Below are 24,573 nucleotides of genomic sequence, written 5' to 3' on the forward strand. Positions count from 1 at the left end.
TGTGTGGTTGGGGGGTGGGAAGGTAGGAGAAACGTAATGGATGTCCTGGAATGGGAAGCAGCAGCTTCAGAGACTACAGGCGGGCATTTCAGGCCACAAGATCCCGTGAATTCTGTGCCTGCAGGCAGCTCAGCACCTACGGAAATACCAGAAGACCTGGGTCCAAAGCCTGACACTGACATTATTCATTAGGAGACTTGAAGTACACCACTGGTAGGATACGTGCGAATGTCCTTTGAACCCTGAGAAATGTACACATGAAGCCCTGAAATTTAAAAGATTTGGCACTCAGTCGTTCGTAAATGAGTGGATATGATCCTATTTACACTGAAAATGCTCCTTCATGGAACCTCGCCCCCGTATAAATAAATTCTGTTTCCTGTGGTCCTAAATGAATGCACATTCAAACAAATAATACAAACTAAAATTTTCCCTTTACCCATTTTCTCCTTAAAATACCCCTCTCTCTCTCTTACTTCTCTCTCTTTACGCCCCTCTCTCCCCTCTCCCCACCCCTTATAGCCAGTTGTCCCAAGGTAGTTCTCTATCCTACTGCCTCCCGATATCCAGTACTGCCCACTTGACATACACGCTGCTCCTCGAGGTCTTTCCCCAAATCAGCCGTTGCCATTAGTTTGGGAGCTCGGACATTTACATCTGCTTTGCCTCGGCCTCAAAGCCCTACCTTCCACACCCCTCCCTTTTCTAGTTAAAGGACTCTTAGAAGGGCCTGTCCACTCAGGAAGACCTTTCTTACAATGCAAAGCACTGTTCTCAAGCCTTCACTTATACAAGTATTTTCTGTGGGCCCAGTATAATACAAACTCAGCACTGTCCTATAGGGTCTGGGAAAACAATCATGTGGAAGAAAAAAATCCCCACCTCCTGGAACTTAAAATTTAGGGACAAATATTAATCAAATCACATAAATATATCATTGCAAACTGAACTATCTGCTCTAAAGGTAAGGGAAAAGGTGCTAAAACTGGGGGAAATGGTCTAGTCCAGAATAGTAGGCTGGTGCTGAGGAGATGACTGCCACCTGACCTAGTTCTGAAAGTCTGAGCAGAGAGAACAGCTTGTGCCAAGGCTCTGAGGCAGCTGGCAGCATGACCCCTTAAAAGAATCAGGGCACAGACGAAGTTATCATTCATCTCAGTAACCCCAATGCTTCACATACAGAGTCAGGCAAAAAACAAGTGTTATGTTTACATTTACTAGATAAATAAATAAACGAGGCAACTAAAGTACCCAAGCCTATAAGCCACAACAGTGATTTGATAATACCCCAAGCTGGTACTAATACAGAGTGAAGCAAACTAGAAAAGTGGAAACCAAGGAACCTTGCAGGTACTACAGAAACAAGGATCACGGCAAACAGCAAGAAGCCTGAGAAGAGGGGAAAGGCCTTATCGCCAGAGCAAGAAGATATCAAAAATAAGTCTCATCAGGCAAATGAGTGGCTCCTGGTCTAACTTCTAGCTGCTATCACAATGCAGATGATTTATCCTCTGCCGTTGGAGAGGTGGCTCTCCTGAGGCGAGGAGGATGTGTTGTGGCAAGTATTTAGGGGACAAGCTGAGATCGAAATGAGCGCACATGGCCATTGATTCCAGTCTCAGAACCTTGTACAGAATGTCTAACACATAGTCGATGCTCAATAAATGTCCGCTGTATTTATTCCTCTGTCTAGCATCCACCACCACAGTCAGCTATGTTAGACATCTGCTCAGCTCAGACTATCCTGTGTTTAACATCACACGCAACCAAAATAGTCATGTCTCGTGAAGACGCTCAGGAATGATGGCAACAATAGCAGAAGCAGCCAGGCTGAGTTCCATCGTGGACTGCTTCTATATACTATGAATAATTGTACTACTTCTTTTAAGAGTAATGTATAAACTCCCCCACAGGGTTGTTAAAAAAAAAAAAAAAACTTCTCTTTGTCATCCAACCCACCCACTGCCTGGCATATATACACGTGTACAGTCTCGGATTAATAAACAAATGATAATAATGTATCAACCGTGCTTTTAAAAAAATTATGCCATTCTCTTTGGAGACCAAATCTCCTCTCATACTGAAGGTGCTCCAAAGTATACTGAAAATTATGTGCAATTCCATACAAATGTAAATTAATATTTATGAGAGTATGGTATAATTTTTTCTAAATCCATTTTAGTTTCATGTAGCATATTAATCAAGGCATAATCTCACGGCACCACAGAGTAGCTACACAGAGCAAATGGACCCCATGCCGTGACATTAGCTTGTAAGAGACCTGCTGAAGCCTTAGCAGCAGCGGTACAATCATCTTAGCTCCAATTAATATTGAGATTTTCAACGCTGGAGGGTGTTGGGTGGGGAAGAGAGGGGAAGGGAGAAAGGATCAAAGTGTGTGTAGAGGTGGTGGCTTAAGAGGTAAGAAAAAAAATCAAGAGTCTTTAAAAGGTTTTTATTAAAGAAGAGGTTTATATTCTCAAAGATATCTTTATTCTTTCAAAGATACAGTTTTATTTAGAAATTGCTACATAGACACTTTGGTGTAATTCTTGAATAAACCAGGCTGGTGTTTATTCATTCCCTCTGTAAACATTCACTGGCTGCTTACTATGTAGAAAGTAATCATCTAACTTCTCATTGACTGTCTTGGAGGGAAAATGACAAGAACTGTCCACTATAAGCAAAAAGCATCAGAGACAAAAAGACTGATTATAAATTACCATATAACACTCTAAAGAGTTGTGCGTGTGATTACACACACGTGTATGTGTGCATGTTATCTATCCACCAACCAACAATTAGCAACTAATTTAAGAATTTCCTTAAACAAACATGGGTGGTCTACACAGCACTGCTGGAATATGGGAAGGGAACTGTGTGATTTATAAAATAAATTTTTACCATCAATGAATGACGATTTTCAACGGCCAGTTGATTCATTTGTCTACCATGATAAAGGCTAGTGATTCCCAGGGAAAAATTAATGTCCATGAGAATTACCTGCAGTGCTTTTTGAAAATAAGGTGACTTGGCCCCATACTTGGCAAAGGAAGTATTTAGCAAACAAGCACTGGGAGGGAAAGCAGGGAGGGCAGAAGAATAAGGAAGAGATTGGGGGGGGGGGGGTGTTTCTAAGGCATTCATTTCACAATCAGGGAAGCAAGCAAGAAAGCAAGAAAGCCAGCCCGGCAACAACAGAAGGCTGGCTGTGAAGTACGAAGATTTAGACATATTTGCTAGCAATAGAGGGGGTAAGTGCACAAGCCATGCATAACAGATGGGACTGGGTTTCATGAATAGTTGAAATTATGTGATTTTTAGGTCACTGGTGATGGAGGGCAGGGTCAACAGCAGCACACATGCTGAGAGGCTCCAAGACACATTATTTCCTTTAACACCCAGCCTTCTTCAAAACAGGTGATCTTGCTCTTGACTTCCCCTTCTCTCAAATTATAATCTCTCACCAAAGGCTTCCTCTGCCACTCCTGAATTTCAAAATGAGACGGTTCAGTGCTGTGCAGACTAGGGGAGAGCAACAAACTGCAGATGAAGCACTGTCTCAGCGGCGGGGCTGCATTTGCTGATTACAGATGAAGCCACAGACAACAGAAAATGAAGGCACAATTTGCCTGCCTTGCATGAAATAGGTTTCAGAAAGAGAGTCTCCATCTGATTTTCCCAACCGAACTAATCTGAGAGCAGCCCATCCCTTACAAAGCATCTGCGGGGTGGGTGTCTGCATGTGCCCCTGTGAGCGTCCATGTGGGAGAGAGGGGTACAATTGAAACAGAACCTCTTAGGTAAGTTACTTATCTTAGGGACGTGCAATGAAATAACAAAGGAGCCAGGAGAAATAAGAAAAGGCGCTTTTGCCTGTCACCATCAGAAGGCATTCATGGCTGTGTGCTGTCATTTTAGTTTGTCATGTGCTTTGCTGGTTAATTTTATTACATTTGTACTTACTTTGGAATGGTTTTACAAACACTGATTCCATCTCTTCCCTTAAGTGCGAAGGAAGTGAAAGCATTTACAGTGAGAGTAAGAAGTGAAAAATTAGGAAAGAAACAAAACACACAGCTCTTTTAAAACTTAACTCTGTGGACATGTTAACAGTGGCCCCTATTCCGAAGAAATGGGACTTAGGAACAGACCTTTAGAACCTAAACTTTTTAGTAAGGACAGGAGACTGCGTGCAGGAATTTACAAACAAAATAACCAATACAAAATTAAAAAAAAAAAATTCCTCATGTTCACATCTTTTAAAAACAAAACTGAAAATACCCACTACGTGCCAGACACTTTGCCACCTGTTAGAAATAACTAAGAAAGGATCCCTGACCCCAGGCTGGTTAGTGGGGGTACAGGAGACAAATCAATGAGCTGTTACAGTAAAGTGGGTTAGGTGGGGAGCCACTAAGATACCCCATATTGCCGCCTTTCACACTGCAGCCCTGTATTGCCGTGAAGACGAAAGAGTAGATCAATGGAACAAGACGGGAGGACAGAAATAGACCCACATGTATACGGACAACTGGTTTTCAGCCAAAGCACAAAAGCAATTCTGTGGAGAAATAACCTTTTTAACAAATGTTGATGGAACAAATACACACACACACATATGGCATATATTTATGCAAAAAATTTTTTGATTCACATCTCAGTCTAATTAGGAAAAATAACTAAAAATGCATTATAAGCCTAAATGTAGAACCTAAAACTATAAAACTCCTAGAAGAAAACAGAGGAGAAAACGTTTGCGACCTTGGGTTTAGCAAAGATTTCTTAGATATGACGCCAAAAGCACAATCCATAAAAGAACAAAGTGATAAATTACTCATCAAAAATTAAAACTTCTGCTCTTCAAAAGACACTGTTAAGAAAATGAAGAGACAAGTCACAGAATGGAAAACTATCTGCAAAATGTACATACCTGAGAATAGTTTTGTATCCAGATTATATTTTTAAAAGCCCTCAAAACTACATAAAAAAACCAGTGTTTTAAACAGTTAAAAATATATATATTTGAACAGTTAACTAAAGAAGATATATGGGTGGCAAGTAACATGTGAAAAGATGCTTAAGATCAATAGTCATCAGGGAAATGCAAATTAAAACCACAATGAGATGCCACTACCTACATATTAGAACGGCTAAAATGAAAAAGACTCACCACACCAGCTGCAGGCACGGATGTGGAATTAAGCTCAATAAATTCACGGGAGGAGTGAAAAATGGTACTACCACTCTGGAAAAGTTTGGCCATTTCCTTAAAAATTCAAAGCAGACCTACCATATGATCTAACCATTCTGCACCTAGGTATCTCTCCCCCCAAAAATTAAAGCACATTTCCACAAAAAGATCTGTATAAGAATGTTCCTATCAGCTTTGTTACAGCTTAAAACTAGAAACAACTCAAGTGTACATCAACAGATGAATAAACTGTGATACAACCATTCCGTGGAATATTAGTGATAAAAAGGATAGCCTACTGATACACAACTTGACTAAATCTCAAAATAATTATGCTAAGCTAGAGAAATGAGTCCCAAAAGAATATTTCATATGATTCCATTTATATAAAATCTAAAAAATATAAAATAATCAGTGGTGACAGGAAGCAGATCAGTGGTTCCCACTGAGGGGCAGGAAGAGATTATATACAGACATGAGGAAACATGTGGAGTCAAAAACTCTTCACTGTCCTGATTATGACCATGCTTTCATGGGTATACACACATGTCAAAACTTATCAAATCTTATACTTTTAATCCATGCAGTTTACTGGTATGTGAATTATACCTCAATAAAGCTGTTAAAAAACAAACGGCAACCCTTGGCATCGAGCACAACGGGCACCTCACCATCACCAATACCGGGATGGCACTCAGCGCCCATCCAAAAGAACTCATCTTTCAGACTCCTGAAACAAAGGGATGACCGCACTGTGGAAGGTCTGGCATTAGCCCACGATGGGGCCATGAAGTTTTCACTGCAAACAACTCAACGGTGCACAGCAATGCCTCAGCCAGACCGAGGAGTGCCGTCTTCACATCCTTTTCAGTGCCGAGGTGAGTTCACGGTGTGCCTTTTTTCTTCACTTCTAACAGTCAATTCTCAGTTATTCAGAGGCTAACCTTTGGTCAAGTTTTCCTAGCTTTCTTTCAAGTGCCCTGGTTAGCTGTTTGGCCACATCCTCTCTCATGAACACTTGAATCAAAAAGCAAAAAAAGAAAACATAAATACATTTTTACTGTTCCTACCTATAAAAAAAAAAAACTGAGGCAGCTTCTTACAATATATTTAATACATGATGATACATAGGACATAAGGGAATCCAAATGGAGAGGGGAAAATGGTTTTAAAAAAAGAGACTAAGTACAGACAAATTCAGGATATGAAAACACTTGTAAAGGTGTGGTGCCATTTTCAGAGGTGAGGAGTCAAAGAAAAAAGAGAGAAAAGAAAAGAAGAAAAAAAAAAAAACAGCCACTTAGGAAGCTCTCCTAAATTCAGTTATGGAATGAGATCACAACCACCAGCTTAAGTGAGATTTTTGCACACTCTGTGAATTGAAAACGTCCCAGCAACCTCTCATTCCCATAGATAATTGAGAGTTGGCAGCTTAACACTCTCAAAGTGGTTGAGTCCCTGGCAACTAGATGCTATTGCTTAAAACAGTTTAGGCTCTTAGCCCTGAAGGATTCCTAAAATTGGATTACAGTCCCTCCAGATAATCTGAGAAATACAGCATGACGAAAAGGAAACCTTAAAAAAAAATTTTTTTTAACTCCTCCATAACAGCAACATTCTAAAAGCTGAGCACAGCATGACTCAGGCAGAAAATCTCATCAGAGAAGGCTCAAGGGTGATAATGTACACAAAGAGTGAGTCCAAAAAGGGGAAGGGAACCACACAACAGAGAAGAGCATAATGGAAGCCAGAAGAGAAAGTGCGCATGCCACACAATCCTCTGGCCTTTCCAAGGGTGGGAGCCTGGTTTGCTACCTCAAGAGAGGCAGGCAGAGTGCGCAAATTTCTGTTGCTTTTTAATCCACTCTAACCTAATCCACTGTGGTCACGCACACATTTGAGAGGATGTGTAATTCTAATGATAGCACTTCTAATTAGCCATTACTCATTTTTTTACTAGGCATTCCATGCACAAAACGGGGAATATTCATGTGGCAAAATAATCAGTAAGTGGGGCCTCCCTGCGATATTCAGGTTTAGCTCCACAGGGATGATGGCTAGGACTCCCTGGTCATCCCTGAACTCACTGCAGAGAATACAGCATGTGGCACATAGTAGGTGAGTTCTGAACAGGTGAACTGGAGAAATGAGGACACCATGGATGTTTCTCTCACTCCAGAGGCTGCCCCACTAGGCTATGAATCATACTACGCTTCCTCTCTTCCTTTCTCAGATTGTCACCCAAACATTTCCAAACTTACTATCTGATGATATCCCCTTAGCACATCATGGTGCTGCAGCACATCACCATTCCCCTGTATACTAAACAGGGGCTGAGCAGATGCCTCAAAGACAATATGGATCCAAGAGAAGACAAAACAATAAAGGGGAATGACTGGCAAAATGCCATGTCTTGCTTTGCGGCTTCACATGAAGGTCAAATGACCATTTATTTACCAGGTCTTAATACCTCCTACTCTCAGAAAAATCAAGTGGTTGATACTCTTATCCAGATATTCCAGCCAAGGAGCCTGACTGGCCAGTGAAAACCTCTTCTTACCCAGATACTGGATTCAAATTAGTAAAAAGGCAAAGACTTTGCTCTTCTTCCCCCAACATGTCCCTAGCTTCCCTTCCCCGGGCCCTGACATACTACCACTTCCCTTCCCCGGGCCCTGACATACTACCACTTCCCTTCCCCGGGCCCTGACATACTACCACTTCAGCTGTGTCGAACGGTTACTTCTCAGGCCTGGAGGAGTCCTGCTTCTAGCTTTTGACAGGTATTCTAGACAGGTATTCTAGCTTTCGTGTGGAACATGACCTTCTCTGGGCTTGCATTACCATCATAAAGGGAAAAGCAGCGGAGATGATGTATGCACCAGAAGTCCAACTTAGAGTATGGATGGGCATCTGGCCCTAAGAGGATCTTTAATTTACTTAGGAAAAGATGCAATGTATCCATTCATTTCACTATTCTAGCAGAGTGAAATGAAATTAACTACAGGAGAAACAGGGAAATAAAGACTGGGATTCTGAGCCACGGAAGGGTTCTCCATTCCTCTCTGCCATGCCCTACCAGTTCTGATCCTTGCTTCCTTTAACCTTCCCCAGAAGAGAGAAAACAAACTCTGGATGTGACATCAGAATCTTTTAAAGGGGGACAAGAGGGGCGACCACTAATAGGTCCTTCTATCTCTGGCTCTTAAGAAGTCAAATCTAAACCAAACAAAATGTCAAAGCTGCAATTATAGGAAGCAGAGAACACCTGATACTTGCTTTTGTTCGGGCTGTGCTGTTTTAGAAGCAGGGTTGGGAGCTGGCAGTGGGGATCCACTTAGAGAGGCCCATTTAGGGAAACAAAATCACACACACACACACACAAAGGCGGCACATTTTGTCCACTCAGCAGACAGGAAACAATTTTATGAAAGGTAATTTAATGTTTAGGACTATTCAGTGACAGGAAAGCGACTTCTGGCAAAATTCATGTTATGTGGTTCTGAATACAAATACAATTTCCTACAGCATACTGGGAAGGGTGTATGGATGAGAGGCAGTACCTTTATGGCTCAAGTTTTCAAGTGGTTCAGATAGGTTTCTGGAGGACTATGAAATAATTATTACTCGAGTAATAATTCCGTAACTTTCCCCCATCTTCCCAGCAACTGTAGTCAAATTCCCATTGGAGATGAGCACACATTCTTTCATTTACAGAGCGGTGATGCAGAGAGCCAACATGCACATGCACACATTGACCTTCTCATACTCCAGGAATCACTGTTACACCCTTTCTCAAACTAATTTTAATTGAAAGGACAGAAACCAATCCACTTCAACATATATAAATTTAGGGTCCTCCATGGGATGATCTCTTAGGGTCCATCAACCTCTCTAATGTTACTATCCCAGGAGGCTATTTTATCACATATAAAATGTTCAACCAATGTAGCTTAGAGCTCATTGATCCACTAGAGGTTTTTCTTCCAGACCAAATTTTCATTTTCTGAAGGAGGAAGCGGAAGATTCGTAACGCTACTCTCACTCCCTAACACCAGGTCATTATAACCTTATCTGTGTCAGGGTTATGACCTTTTGTTTGAAGAAATTTTTATATTACAGTTTAGTATTGTCTCATTATAAAAGCCTTCTCACCTCCACTTCCCCTCCAAAGCATAATTAGGGAAAGGCTATACACCTCTTATGTCAAATATCTGAACTTTCAGAAAGGTTTCAAATCAGCAATAAAAAATCCTTACAGAAATAAAAGCCTTGGCTTTTTCTCTAAAACTGACAGTCTTCACCAATTTATTTCAGGGGTGAAAAGTGGCAGAGAATGACACCTTTCTGACCTTAAAAAAAATACAAAGCTACACAAACGTTCCAGACCCTGAATCCCACATGTTCTGCCTGTGTGGGTAAATAAGTATTAGTGGATAATGATAACAGCTATAAATACCCACAGGTGCAAAATGTAGAAATTCCTGTTTAGCACCTACTGCAAATGCTCTGTCACTAAATAAGACACATATATGGGTTTCATGGAAAATTTTGCCAAATCTTGGAGCTTGTTCACACAGCTCGAGCCTGTGAATCTGCACACTCTCTTCCTCATCACCCCCAGTCTTCCATTTCGGGTTTTATCCAAAAAGATTTTCTTTGCTTTAGCATCATATGCGTAAAAATAAACGGAACTATCCTGCAGGTTTGCACAGAGCATAGAAAAGTGCATTAGATGTACCCACTGACCTGAGACACAGACTAAATAAACTCCTCAAGCTATTTCTGCAATGAGAATAAATTAGACCCTACAATTACAGCTGATGGAAGAAAAGTGACTGTGCTTTCTGTTGGCCACTACACTGACCTGAGAGAGGAAAGGCGGTGTCCGTTTGCATAAGGCGATCAGATGCTAATTCTGAGGCCACTCTGTCATGCAAAGAGGTCCAGATGTTTACCCAGCTTCTCAAACAAGCCACAGGCTTGTTGCTCTAACAAGCTTCCTACAGATAGATTAGTGATATTTAGGTACTTATTGGGTCTATCAGATTTGATAATGGAATCAATCTCTTCCTTTAGAAGCTCTGGGTTAATGGCAAAGTTTATTAAACTGCAGGCAGTCATTCAGAAAAGATCAATAGAGACATGATTACAGAGTAACCAGAGGATTAAACATGAGATTTATCACAAAATTAAACTGAATTAAATGATCTCTGATAGCACTTGAAATGCTGTCAATACCTTTAACTCATAATCTAGGCTTTCCATGTTTACCTAATAGGCGACAGGGATGTCAGATTTGAGAAGACAACTGCTATATAAAAACATAAGCCAAAGAGATTTGCTGAAAGCACTGAAGAGTCCCTCCTGAATATATTCTCCCATTTTTAAGCAGCAGCATTTTAGTTTATCTGTAAGAGCTGTCCACAGTTACCTCTGCAGACTTTTGAGTCACTAAGTGCATACCCCATCCCTCCATCCCCAACACATGCCTGTATGTTCTCACGGGCACGAATCCACGGATCTGTCTGCAGATGACATACGTGCAACAATTTCCTTCTCTCACACACAGAAGCATGGGGTGTGACATTGGCCCGTGGTGCCATGAGGAAAGGGAGCTAGAAAATGTCATCGGATTGTAGGAAAATCAACTCTTCCTCGTCCCAGGAGGATTTCTTGATGCCACCACAAGCTCAGCAAATTACATTCATAATGGCGAAATCCCCAACACAGCCCATGAAAAGGTGAGCACTGGCTAAACAAACTCACAACGGCATATACACTCATCATCAGTGGACAAGTCAATATACATAAAGGATACCATAGTGAGAGAGAACAGCTCTGCAGGACATGCAATGATAAAAGGCAGGCCTGCTGTGTGCGCATGAGCAGATGAGCTGGTAGGAAAATCAGGTATGGGGCCAAAACCCGAGCCTGTCGTTTAAGCTATACCTTAGATGGCAGCATTTCTGAGGGAGACTTCTTTCCCCTTGTCCAGTTTTTATCATATTCTGAGTACACTCCGTCCCACAGATGGTACCGGCCCTGCCCTGATGAGCAAGCAGCAGGCTCTGGTGATTTCAGCAGTATTCCAATATGGCAGCTCTTTTGTAAAAGCGGGCAGAACTGGGCTGCACACGAGATGCCGAGGCTGATACTGCGCTACAATTCTGTCATCCCCTTGTCAGCAAATGGATTTACAACAGAGCAACCCCTTTTCTTCTCAGCAGTTACCCAACTTCACAACAGTGCTCTGGGTAGTCCCAAATCCTCCTCAGTTCCTCAGGGAACAAGAACGCCATCCTGCCTGCTGAAAAAGGGACTCTGGGCCCCATCCCTAAAAGCTAAGGCTGCTATGAATTCAGGACACAAAGCCAAACCTTAAGTTGACTTTTTTTTTTTTTAAAGTAGGCTCCACACCTAGTGTGGAGCCCAACGTGGGGTTTAAACTCACGACCTGAGCTGAGATCAAGAGTCGGACACTTCAATGACTGAGCCACCCAGGCGCCCCCCCCCCCCGCCCCCAGACTCCTTTATGGGGGGAGATCCTATCAGTTTTTACAATGATTTCCCATAACAGAAACTTAATTCCAGGAGAACGACAGTACTTCGCTGCTGTCCATGCTTAATTCACTCCCCACTTCCCCCCACTTCGTGTCTCTTCTCCACTAGCAGGTGCTCGGTTGCAGTGAGATGTGGGTGTGAGCAGCGGTGTTGCCACTTGGTGGCTTTGTGACCTTGACGGAGTCTCCCAGCCATTTTAAGCCTCCATTTCCACTCGTGGAATACAGGGAGAAAGTAAGGAGGTTTCATGAAATCTGTGGAAAGCGCCTGGCTATTTCCCAGCACACAGTAGACAGTAAATAAATGATAAGTGAGGAATTCCTCTTCCTGACTAATACAGTCATGTTCTTAGTCATTATAAAGGGAAACTGTTAGTCATTATAAAAGATTGTATTGACACTGGAGGATTAATGGTGAGGTCTGTTCTCCATCTATCCTCAAGATCGTGTTTACGGAGTCTCTTCCAGTGTACCAAGTAATGTACTGCATATTGTATTTATAATCCTTCTTTTAATTACCTCAACACCCTGTGAAGCCTCAGTATTCTCATTTCTATAAAATGGGAGCTAATTATGGCACCTAACTTACAAAGCAGCCATTAGGATTGAATAGGCTAATATAATTTCTGGAATAGACTAGGGTTAGTTATTTTATCACTGTGAGTTGACCTGACCACCCTTGCACTCACGATACATCCAAAATTTAAAAGACCCACCACGTAAACCATTCCTACAGACAGGCAAAAAGAAGGCCTAAAAAAGCATTTGCCACTGATGACATCATAAATCTCTTTTCAACTGCTTTACCCCTGCTGGTTTTCCAAATGAGACATCTGTCCATTTCCAAAAAGAAAACAAATGCGTACAAAATAGTAACTAGATGCAGTTCAACATGAAAAGATTACCTACAATGCTTCCTGCTGGAGCCTAACCTTGAAAGAAATGGGTTTTTTGGACTCTATTAGGGAATCCCTCAATGTACCATCCAAAACCTTCCTGCGTAAGGCTTAATGGAACAGGGGGAGATGGAAAAAAGAAGGGGGGGTGAGCTCTCCTTCCCAGCTGAGCACTGACACATACAGTACCGTTTGGGAGGCAACTTTATGTGCTCTTAGTAGTAGATTAATGAATGTAATTACCTAGCATTGTGGCTGTGAATGCTGCAAAAACTATAATTTATAGAGTGCTGTAAAGTTCTAATGTGTTTTTATGTCCATAAGCTGCTTAACCATAATCTAATGCATTTGTACAAGAACAGCCTAAGTGGCTCTCAGCTGAACAGTGAACACAAGTGTCTGAACCTCGGTGATTCTACTCGTACGTCTTTATAACCCAACCCCGTGTGGTAAGCATCTGAGGGAAACAGCTGCTGAATTACACAAATAATTCTAGAGACAGTGACAAGGCTCTCTGCCTCTCGCACCATGAGGGGAGTTTTCTGGCTGACAAGAGCTGCAGGCCTTGGTTACATACTGCGGGGATTCTGCACACATGTTTGGTAGGTACTTCTCTTCCTGCCATACCCACCACCCTCTTGTCCAGTGTCCTGGCCCCCACCCCTGCCCCCAACAGGTGGGGAGTTGATGGGGGGTGGGTAGCAAGGAAAGGCTGTGAGAAGAGCACAGCGGGGAGACAGTCCATCTCTCTCCGAAAATATCCTGACTTCCAGTTTGGGAAAAGGCTCACCATTTCCAACTTTTCCTCTTTCCCTGCCATTACATTTTCAAGGAAAAGGAGGCAGAGCTCCACCATTCTTTGACATCTAAAACAAATCATCCTTTGAGATTGCCTCCGTCAGGGGTTGGAAGCATCTCGTATGATTCTCTCCATAGATGACACGATGAGGAAGAGGAGGGTGGTGGCGGTGGCCATGCTGGTGGTTGATGCATACCAAGAGTTTACTATGTGCCAGAACCGCACGCCCATAAAAATCTTTAAAAAAAAAAATAAATAAAGTGCTTAGAATAGTGTAAGGACCTAAGCAACACTTTGTCCACACTGGCCATTAGTACAATGATAAGGGAAGACATTGTATGGGACCCCAGAACCTGCCTACATTTTCTACAGACAAACATTCAAAGTCTCAAACGTCTGTAACTGGGAGTTCCAGGGATTCATCCTGGAATACACCAGGACCAAATAACCGACAAGGCAGCAGCATCAAAGTACAACCGGACAAGCCCCACTCTATTTCCCAAAGCACAGTGTTGACTCAACAGTTCTCTCGGAGGGCACCTCCCAAAGGACCCTCAGATGTTAGAGCAAAAAAAAGAGCCACAGCAGCAGGAATCCCCCCTTTCTCCTCTTTTCAGTAGCAGTGCCATATGGTTATCAGTGAGTAAATATTTTAGCACAATTAAAAAAATAATAGCTTCAGGAAAACACAAGGCTAGGAAATCTTCAGGGCTCTCGGTTGAGTACAGAACACAATGGCATTACATCATTTGGCCATGCAGGGATGAAGAACCAGCTCTAAGACACACACTCAGGATAAATTAGTATCATGGCTAATAAATAATTGATGTTCTTCCTAGTTAAAAATGTACTGCTCTCCAGCGCTCATAGGATGAGATGTGATTTGGATTCAATTAAAGCTCTATCCTGTCCAAGGGAAGAAATTCTGCCTCTCAGAGCGAGCCATGTGGCTGCCTCTTTACTTCTTATGCCAGATTGATCTCTGGAAGCCTCAAGATCCATCAGGTTCACAGCAACTGCTTAAGCAGTAGCTCCTTGTCTCTCTCCTCCAACAGGAGAGTAAAAGAGAACAAAGTTTGAAAGTAAAAATCAGAGAGAGGAAAGTATTTCCTACATCCTGGAAAATTAGCCCTGACCTGGGATGTGAGCACTGGTGTCCGTTATTTAGTCTAAAAGAAGAAGGGGTGGGGGGTAAATAAACCACTTCCTGAAAAACACTGCCTTGGTCTGAAGAAAGCTGAAGTGGAACGGGGCACAGTAAGGTATGGGATGTGGCCAGTTCTTCCCCTTTGCCTCCTCCTGTCCTGGGCTTCCTACTACAAACCACTGTTCTCCAGCAGCCTTCAAGACTCACTTCCTCTTCCGAAGTTCCAATCATTAAAAGAAAGTTGCTAGCCACAGGGAAGTTCCCAAACTTTCACTAGTTCCTCCCCCTACCTGCCACCACCCTCCTGTGCGTCTTTCTCACCTCCCAGTTTCTCTGTGAGAACAGGATCTTCACTGATAGCTCACATTCTCTCTACCCATAACCCCTGCCCTGTCCTAGATCCCAGGCCACATCTGTCCACTCTCGTGTGGCAAGCACACTTCTATCTCATGACTCCCTGGAAGAAGCTCATGGCTCCCTGCTGCTTGCACCAAACTGATGGTACCAACTTGGCCCACAACCTGCCATGACTTACTGGTTCTGTCTCGCACATAACTCCCACTCCATCAAGAAGCCTTAGGGATGATTTCTCCCTCCTAAGCACCCTTAGCACTTTCTGTCTACACCAGTGGTCTGCAAGATGTTCCACTGGGATAAGGTAAGTCTACATAAAAACGTCCATTTATATGTGTTGTTCATTTCACTCTTTAATAATTTCTAATGTTTCATGTTTTATGATCTATACAACATACACAGCAGCACATAGATAAAACTCTTAAATGAGGAAAAGTATGTGCAACAGGGGTGCTTATTCTAAGTGGTTTTGTCCATAGGAGCATACAATCAAAAAAGTTTGGAGACTTCTGGTTTAGACTTTGCAGAGGGAAGCAAGCACCCTGATGGAAGAAACAGTTTCCTATACTTTTTTAAACACTCAAAAAAATCACTACATGATTAATTGATATAGTAGCCAGACATTACAAATCATAGCCTACACACCCAGGGAAACAGAAAAGGGTGCTCTCTGAAACCAAATCCCAGCATTTGGTAAAGAAATAAATCATCTGTCTGTAAGAAATAACCACATTCAGTGACTATAGTTAGTAACACAGTATTGCATATTTGAAAGTTGCTAAGAGAGATCTTAAAAGTTGCTTTTTTAAAAAAGATTTTATTTATTTGAGAGAGAGAACAAGCAGTGGGGAGGCGCAGAGGGAGAGAAAAGAGAGAAGCAGACTCCCTGCTGAGCAGGAAGCCTGATGCAGGGCTAGATCCCAGGACCCAGAGATCATGACCTGAACCAAAGGCAGACGCTTAAACGACTGAGCCACCCAGGCATACCCCATCTTAAAAGTTCTAATCACACACACAAAAAAAGTTATAACTATGTACGGTGATGGATGTTAACTAGACATTGCAATATATACAAATATCAAATCATTATGTACACCTGAAACTAATATTATATGCCAATTATACCTCAATTAAAAAAAAGAAAGAACCACATTAAGAACATCTTTGGTATTAACAATGTAATGGAAGACTTGAGGGGGGTCCTAGACCTCTAGGTAACAAGTCCCCAGCCAATTATAGGCCACCATCAAACATGTATCATGTGATCTGGCCCACAGATTTCTTTTAACAAAACATCAGAAGTTTGCCTATTTGAATAGGATACTGTGTTGAAATAGAAAAGCAAGGGAAGGTGTGATAATGCTTGCTCACCAGCACGTGTTTCTCAGGAGATAAAATAAATCCAACTTTATCCTGTCAGAGAAACACCCACAGCCAGATAGGTCTGTGTGAACCGCCATTCCACTGGGGAACCTCAAAGTTACAAGTGCCTCATGGATAATGGGTAGAGACTTAGTGAAAAAGAAATTAAATCCCTATTTCAATCCCCACAGTAAAGTTTTTATGCAATTCCAGATCAATCAGGTGGCTTATGCAGTTATCATCATTGCTAGTCTTAGAATATGAATCCCTTGAGGGAGAAGACTGTCTTACATCACATCAAATCTCTCACAACACCACATCTGGTCCTTGGCAGACGTTCAACAGAAGTTTGTTGAAAAACTGAAAAAAAATTTTTTAACCTAAAATTCAAAATTTTGGATCACAACTCTTTCTGTAAATTTGACACCGATTAAGTGAATTCTTAATTGCATCTAAAAGGCAAAGGGTCAGCCAGTACCTATATTAAAAAACCAAATCTGAAATCAGAAATCATCAATTTGAACAACTAGGTATGAATGACTGCTTATTTATGTCCTCTCAGACATGACCATGAGAACATTCAGAGCGGCCCAATGTCCCCTGCCTTCCCATACATGCAGTTTGACTGAGCACTCTGGCCATGATCACGACAAAGAGACCCATTTCCATCACCCTGGTGCCCTAAGGTCTGTACCTCTGATGGAAAGCACTAATGCTCTGTGAGGTTAAACTGGACCACCCGTACTGTGCTTCCTAAGATGACGCTAATATAAGTCTTCAACATTTTCTACACATATAGTATAGAGCATCTATCAAAATATCTATGTCCCAATAAAGACCTGTGAACTGTTTTCATCCCACAAGTTCTACATAAAAAAATGGAAGGACTGGGAAGAATACGTCTTTTAGCCCCTTGGGTTTCGTGTTAATAATCTGATGAGGGAACCACAGTCAAGTTAGCAAGAACAATAATAATCATATAAATGTCAGAAAATTTAACATTAAATTTGCAATCCAGCTGAAACAGAAATAATTTCTATTCTGATGCACAGATCAAAAAGTCATTGAAGTAACTATTCTCTTCAGTAAAGTACCAAACTAGTACCATTTGGATGCAAAGGAGAGAAGTTAATTCTTCATACGCAGTGATGGCTTGGACTGAGCATCACAATTCTCTCCAGTGTTTTGAGAAAGGCTGACTTAGACTTTCAAATGCATATATTTATTTGATATACTGTCAAATGCCTAGATATCCAAGTGCAATAGTTTCAAGTGGGGAAAACAAAAAACTCATCCAGGAAGGACTGGGAGCATAGGGGTAAAGGAGGAATAAAATTTGTAAAGCCCAATCACAATGGATTTAGTCCTAACTGGTATCTGTGTCTCCAGTCTTTCACCCTCTTGCAGGACTGATGACATCTCTAAAGGACAAGTCTAAGCATATCACTCCCTTGTTTGAAAATGGCTATCCACTGATCAATTACAATTTCCTTAGCCCAGATCCACAAGGCTTTCCATGATCTAGGCCGTGCTATGGCTCTAACCTCATTTATTACCACCATCTCCTACACCTCCTTCCCTCTGCACACTTACACGCCAGATATACCAAACTACTGTGAATTCCCTAGTTGTGCAGAAGTGTCTCTGAACTCAAGTCTCCTTAAAATTGTAATTTCCTCTGACAACAGTATTATTCCTCCCTAGCCCACTCAACCCCCTCAGCTTGGCTATCTCCTACTTAGCTTTAAGGTCTTCATTATCCCTAACAAAACACTTGTCCCTGTTGTACTGTAATCCATTTACATCTTTATCTCTTTAACAAGCTCTGGACCCCTTGAGGCCAGGGTCTGGGTCTTGTTTGCTATCCTACCTCCAGCATTCAGCTAAGGGAATGGCAGGTAGTAAGTGTCAATAAACATTACAGGAATGAATAAATCAACTTTTCCCCCCAAAAAGTATCTACTCCAGAGTCGACCCTGCTACATAAAGTCAGTGGTTCCGGCCATTCTCTGACACACTCTTCCTTGAAGGTAGAAGGAAATTATGCATGATATTCTAATCAGACCCAAGTCATTTCCTTAGGGTAGGTACCATTTCTATTCCCTGCAGTATTTCTAACAAATCAACATGTTTTAGGCTAAAGAAATATATGCCAATCTCAACAAAGAATCAGTAAGGGTGGTAGTACTAATGGCAGCTCCCATTTACTACACACTTAACAACTGACCAGGTGCTGTGCTCACTCAACTAGACCTCACTTCAACCCTATATATTAGGGACTTTGCTCCTTCCACCATACAAATGAGGAAATTGAGGGTCAGAGATGTTAAGGCAGTGGTTCTCAACCCTTGCACAGTTTACTGAATCTTCTAGAAAGATTTTTTTAAAAACATGGACCCCCAACCAAAAGCAACTAATCTCAACTAATCCCAATCTCTAGGGGCTATTTTTTTTTTAAGTTCCTTAAATGTGAAATCAGGGTTGAGAATCACTAGGTAAGGTGATATGCCTAAAATTCCCTAGTTTCTATGCTGCAGACAACCTGAAGTCAGTCTATTTCCAGAGCCAGACAGATGTGTTAAAGCACTACACTCTGTTAAGCTACTTCTTTGAACTTACAAGTCCTAGAACATTTATTTTTTTCTCTTCAAAGTATGAGCAGGTGATAGGCTCTTGATTAGTAAAAGGAGAGTCTCTTTAGAATATAGATTATATCAAGTGCCACCCTGAATGTGTAAATCAACTTCATGGTTCTCAACTGAGACAGCCAAGAGGGCTCTTTGCTAATTTAATAGCAATTCTCCTAACTGTATCTTCTACAAGTTCTACGCTCCACCAGTCATTGTGGGGGCTGCAATGGACCACAGGATGTTAATCCACCACCATTTAATAAAAAAAAAAAAAAGAGAGAGAGAGCCTATTTTCCCAGGAGCCACTAGAAGCCCAGAATTTTTATCAGCGATAACAGGTCAGAGGAAGAAAAATGAGTTGTATAATTGGGGTGGGGGGAGGCTAAATTTTTAAAAGCCCATTTTAAAATATTTTAGATATTCCAGTATTCCAAATGCATTAGAAACCAAACATAGAAGCATTTTGTTTTAATTTCAGTGCTTAGAATAACATTCTGGTTCACATCCAGGCATAATATTCAACACTGATATATTAAGGACATACCCAACAAGACAAGGAAGGAGACAGAAGAAAACATTTAAGCAAATTACAGATAAAGGGGCAAAAGGCACAATGGATTGATGTTCTAACCCTTCCTACCTCTGAAGCACAGAAAATAAAGAGATTATCCATGCTTTCCTCAGTGTGAAAACAGAAAGAGGCTATCAGGATGGGCATCTATGTCTCTGCCAGGCTTTATCTAAGAAGTCCAGGGCGAGCTTCCTAGGTGTGAGACCTATGCAACCGCTCAGTGTCCTGTACTCAGAAGGGCTGGGCACACGGTTTAATGATCTATGGTTTTACCCATGAGCTTGAGTTTTGTAAGCAAAGTCTGATGAGACAGTGGGACATGTGGGTGAGTAGAAATTTACATTAATAGGCATGTCTGTCATTCTTTGCTACCCCATTTGCACACAGCATTCATGATGACCAATGAACACAACTGCCATGAATGCGGGAGTTCACTAAAACTCAGGATACAAGTTAAGCATATGACATCCATGACAAAGTAAGAGACACTGATGGTCCTAGAGGCCATATTTTCCCTTTGAACCAGAATGTGGCTTAAAACATAGAAAGGAGGCAATGGTGTTCTAAGAACTATGACCTCAAAGAGTTCATACTCTACTTTTGGGGAAAAAAATATACAAATGGGAAGATTTATAAAACAAAGGTCAAAATTAAAATATATCCAAAAACAGAGGGCAATGAAAAGTACTTAGAGCAGGAAGGAGACTAGCAAAGACAGCCAGGTGGAAAGGGTTCTTGAGTAAGACTCAACTGACTTTTTTTTCATCCACATTATCTAATACATCCAAAAACACCTTATAGATGCTTAATAAAACCTGGTGGAATTATCTCTCTGCCAGCCTTCCATAACTTCCCCTATGGTTGTGCAGAATCTCATTTTCCAGAGTCTTCTGCTTGCATAATTCAGAGGTGAAGACACATCTTCTGACAACTCTTGCCCAAGCATTTCTACCACGCTGCTTCAAACTCAGATATCAACAGTGGCTGATCTGCTTCATTCAGAAGTGGTTGTACAGGGGCTCACAGGAGGAACTGAGGTATATCATAGGCATGCACTGAACCAAAGGCAAATACCTCTTCCAGCACAATGCGCAGGTATGAGGACAACTCTTCATTTTCCAAGCTAGCAGAGGGGAACACTGGTGCAATTACTCCTCGAATGCCTAATCCACCTCTCACTTATATTCAAAAGTCAATCCAGGTAGCAGAAAGAGCAATGGCCCAGAAGGCCTAAGATCAAGATATAAGTCCTACTTGATCTTATACAACTCATTTCACTGATCAGAAATTCAAATTTCTCATTTACAAAACAGGGAGACAACCCATACTGCTCCCTCATAGGTTATCATGAGAATCACATCAGAGTGTACACACAAGCCTGGTAAAAAGCAAAGTGTGGAACAAATGTCGCAGTATCCCTGTTAAGCTTGGGAGTAGTCCAACATGATCTGAAAGACATTCAGCCTCATAATTAGCTTGCATGCAGAGATGCTGGGTAGCAGAGGGAATCTCACCTAGGATAAAAACTTCAAGACAAATGAAAAACTGTCTTCATCATCTACATGTTTGTGTTAAGGATCTTCACGCAGAAAGAAATTGTGCTGAATTAAAGAACTGGTTAGAGGGGTGCCTGGGTAGCTCAGTCGGTTAAGTGTCCAACTCTTGGTTCAGGCTCAGGTCATAATCTCAGGGTCGTGGGATCGAGCCCAGCGTCGGGCTCTATGCTCAGCCTGAGTCCACTTGGGATTCTCTCCTTCTCCCTCTGTGCCTCCCCTGACTGGCAGGAGAACGTTCTAAAATGAATGAATGAATGAATGAATGAATGAATATAAAGAAATACTCTACTGAAGAACTTTAACATTCAACATTTGACACATGCTTTATCATGTGTCATGTGCAAAAAGCAGATATATGGGATGTACAATCCCATCTCAGAAATGAACAGCATCTTCTCAGGAAGCAGAAAGATAAATCTGAATCCTAGAACATATGAATGAATGATGCCAATAGCCAGTAGAAACTCAGGGTTAAGTAGTACACAATATCTATCTGACCCGTGAACTTTACACACACTGGTTTACAGTTTGCCCACAGCAAGAGAAACTTTAGGGGTATTTAACATACAATAAACTTAGATTTATTTCTTTATACCATCTTCTTATGTGTGAAATTTTATTTTAAGTGTGTGCCTATGTAGGGGCTATTTATGTAGTTGTCATCTGTGTTGCTGGATAAAATACAGAATGTCCACCTAAATGTGAATTTCAGATACAAGAGACGCCTGGGTAGCTTAGTCGTTAAGCGTCTGCCTTTGGCTCAGGTCATGATCCCAGGGTCCTGGGATCCAGTCCCACATCAGGCTCCCTGCTCAGCGGGAGGCCTGCTTCTCCCTCTCCCACTCTCCCCTGCCTGTATTCCCTCTCTCGCTGTGTCCCTGTCAAATAAACAAATAAAATCTTTTAAAAAAAAATTTTTTTTTCAGATACACATTTTAAGTATTCCCAAATACTGCATGCATGGGACATACTTAGCCTTAAAAAAACTCTTATTTATCTAAATTCAAATTTAACCAACATCCTACGTTTTTGTTTGCTCATACTCTGGCAATGCTATTTCAAATCATTCCTGTTTTTTGTTTTTTTGTTTTTGTTTTAATTTAGGGAAAAAAGCACATTGGACAGGTAAAAGGTGTAAAGCATGGAAGACAAGAGAAGTTAGAGGTTAGCTAAGAACAAAAGATTTTTGCCATGAAAGGATAGGAACAGATTCTTTTCAGTTCTCAGCCACAGCTGAAGCCGACCCACACCTGGTGCTCTTACCTTTCTAATCAGCATGTATTGAGACATGCTGATTAGAAAGGCCTAAAGAATGTACACTAGAACCTCATCTCACCTAGGTCTCTCAAAATAAACATGCTCTAGTACATGTTATGTGAAAGGGCTTGTTCTACAATTTATTTTTCCAACAAGTACTTCCAACAACACACTGAACTCAAAGTTAACCAACCAAGTTCTACTGAAAATACAAAAGGAGTAAGATGGTCCCTGCTCTCACAACAATTCTAATGCACCAAAGAGCTAAGATCCTTAAATAAAGACCCGCAGTATGTGACAGGTGGCCTAACCAAAGTATAATGACCATTTGGCTCCTGAAGCAGGGAGAGTACATACACACTAGTGGGCAATCATGGAAGATTTCCTGGAAGAGGCTTCTGAGCTGGGCTTTAGCTAGGGCAGGATTCTGAAAGGCTGGTATGGAAGAATGAGGAAAACAGAACAAGCACCTATAATGGGAAAGTTAGTAAAAAATAAGCCTGGGTTGTTGCGGGAAGGAAGGGGCTGCTTAATCAGCAGGCCTAGGAAGTTAGGCTTCTCTGTCAGGGAACTGGAGACCATGGAAGGCTTTGAACACCGTAACAAAATAAGCAAACAGAGGACTACAGGACGGTTTTGGGGAAAGATACCACGACCACGAGAGCAGTTAAGAGGCTACTGAAACTGCGCAGATGACATGTGTAATGAGGATCTGAACGAAGAAGGTAGCAAAAAAACTGAAAAGGAAAGAACAAGGAACTCATGAGAAGCAAAGAAAGGGAGAAGGCTACAAATACCAATAAATTTTTTAGCCAGAAAGAGCCAGAAAATGCAGGGGCCATTACTGAGAAGTAAGAAAGAATGAGTTTAAGAGAGGGTCCATTTTATCCCACACACACTGATCTTCTAATGAAATTTCCAGGAAGAGATATATGGTATGGAGTTGGGAGAGAAATTTTTGACTGGAAATAAAAACTGGGACATTAATGGCATTTTGATAATGGATGATGTGCATTGACGAGGTCTGCAAATGAGAAGTGTTAGCAAAATAGAACTCAGGGCAGTATGCAAAGTGAGAGGGGGTTAGAAAAGGAAGTAAGACCAGAAGAGAAATGGCCTTGGCAGGAGACATGGATAAAGCAAAAGAAAAATGTGATGTCATAGAAGCCACAGAAAAGAAAACATTTCAAGGAAAGAACCATTAACCCTTGTCAAACATTACAGAGACTTTTTGTAACAACGGAAGAAGAATGAGACAGAGTCCATGAACTAGGGGATTAGAAGGTCTCAAGTGACATTTCATCTATATTGACATCAATGACCAGAGTGGATGCCCCCTGATACTGAGAACCCCCTGTGTTCAAAACACATTTAGAAATTCTGCACAGCACAGAGATTATCGCATCAAAAAACTAACAGTAACTCAGGACACGCTGGACACAGGTCTGGGCACTACCTGGAAACATGCACGTTAACCGTGAGTGCCAAAGCGCATGTGCGTGGCCCAGGCCCGAAGACCACACAAACCAACAATGCCTCACAGAAACCCTTCCCACCTCCTCCAAACTCCCACTCCCCACTTGCTGCTTTCTCCCACCTAGAAGTCACAGTCATCAAGCAAAGCAGTGCATAGGATATTACAATCTAAATATACAATTCCTAAAAAAGAAAAAGAAAAAAGCCTGCCATACTATAATATTCCACATGCAAGACATAAATCTTTCTGTTCATTCATGTCTAAGTTAAAAAAATAGTTGAAGCAGATATATGAACTTCCTATCCACCCCACGGGGTATTTGTAATACAGAGTAAAACTTACATAATATGTATACAGAAGAGCAGATGGGTCTTCCAATAAGTGAAATATGATCCTACACGTTTTTTTTTTTCCCTCTCCCACTACATTTTTAATTCACTAGTTGCCTTGTGTCTTCCCAGGAATATTCTTTTTATAGTCAAGTCCCATCTATTTGGGTAGATCATTAGCATCATCACAAATCAAGGCTTCAGTGCCAACCCAAGAGCATTATGCAATTTACTGCATGGCACCTAGCATTAATGTCCCTGTTACCTGATTTGAGGAGTCATTGTTTCAAATATTTTAGATAAAGTATGTTTTCCTTCTTGGTATACAGAATGATAAATGGTTTGCAAATAAATATGAGTGTCTCTACTTCATATGCCAATGAGTAAACAATGCTCCTGCTATTATTTGAGTCCTGAAGAAAGTGTTCTGCAAACAGC

General features: G+C 41.4%; 1 protein-coding gene across 2 annotated transcripts in view; it reads right to left on the reverse strand.

Annotated features, from left to right (window-relative positions):
• AUTS2 (activator of transcription and developmental regulator AUTS2) overlaps window positions 1–24,573 on the reverse strand; it is a 1,114,656-nt gene that overhangs the window by 848,680 nt on the left and 241,403 nt on the right. The gene's annotated exons all lie outside the window — the stretch shown is intronic.

Source organism: Eumetopias jubatus, unplaced genomic scaffold (assembly GCF_037043125.1).
Source record: "Eumetopias jubatus isolate StellerSeaLion01/CBP00866 unplaced genomic scaffold, mEumJub1_p1.0 scaffold_12, whole genome shotgun sequence".
Taxonomy (NCBI): Eukaryota; Metazoa; Chordata; class Mammalia; order Carnivora; family Otariidae; genus Eumetopias; species Eumetopias jubatus.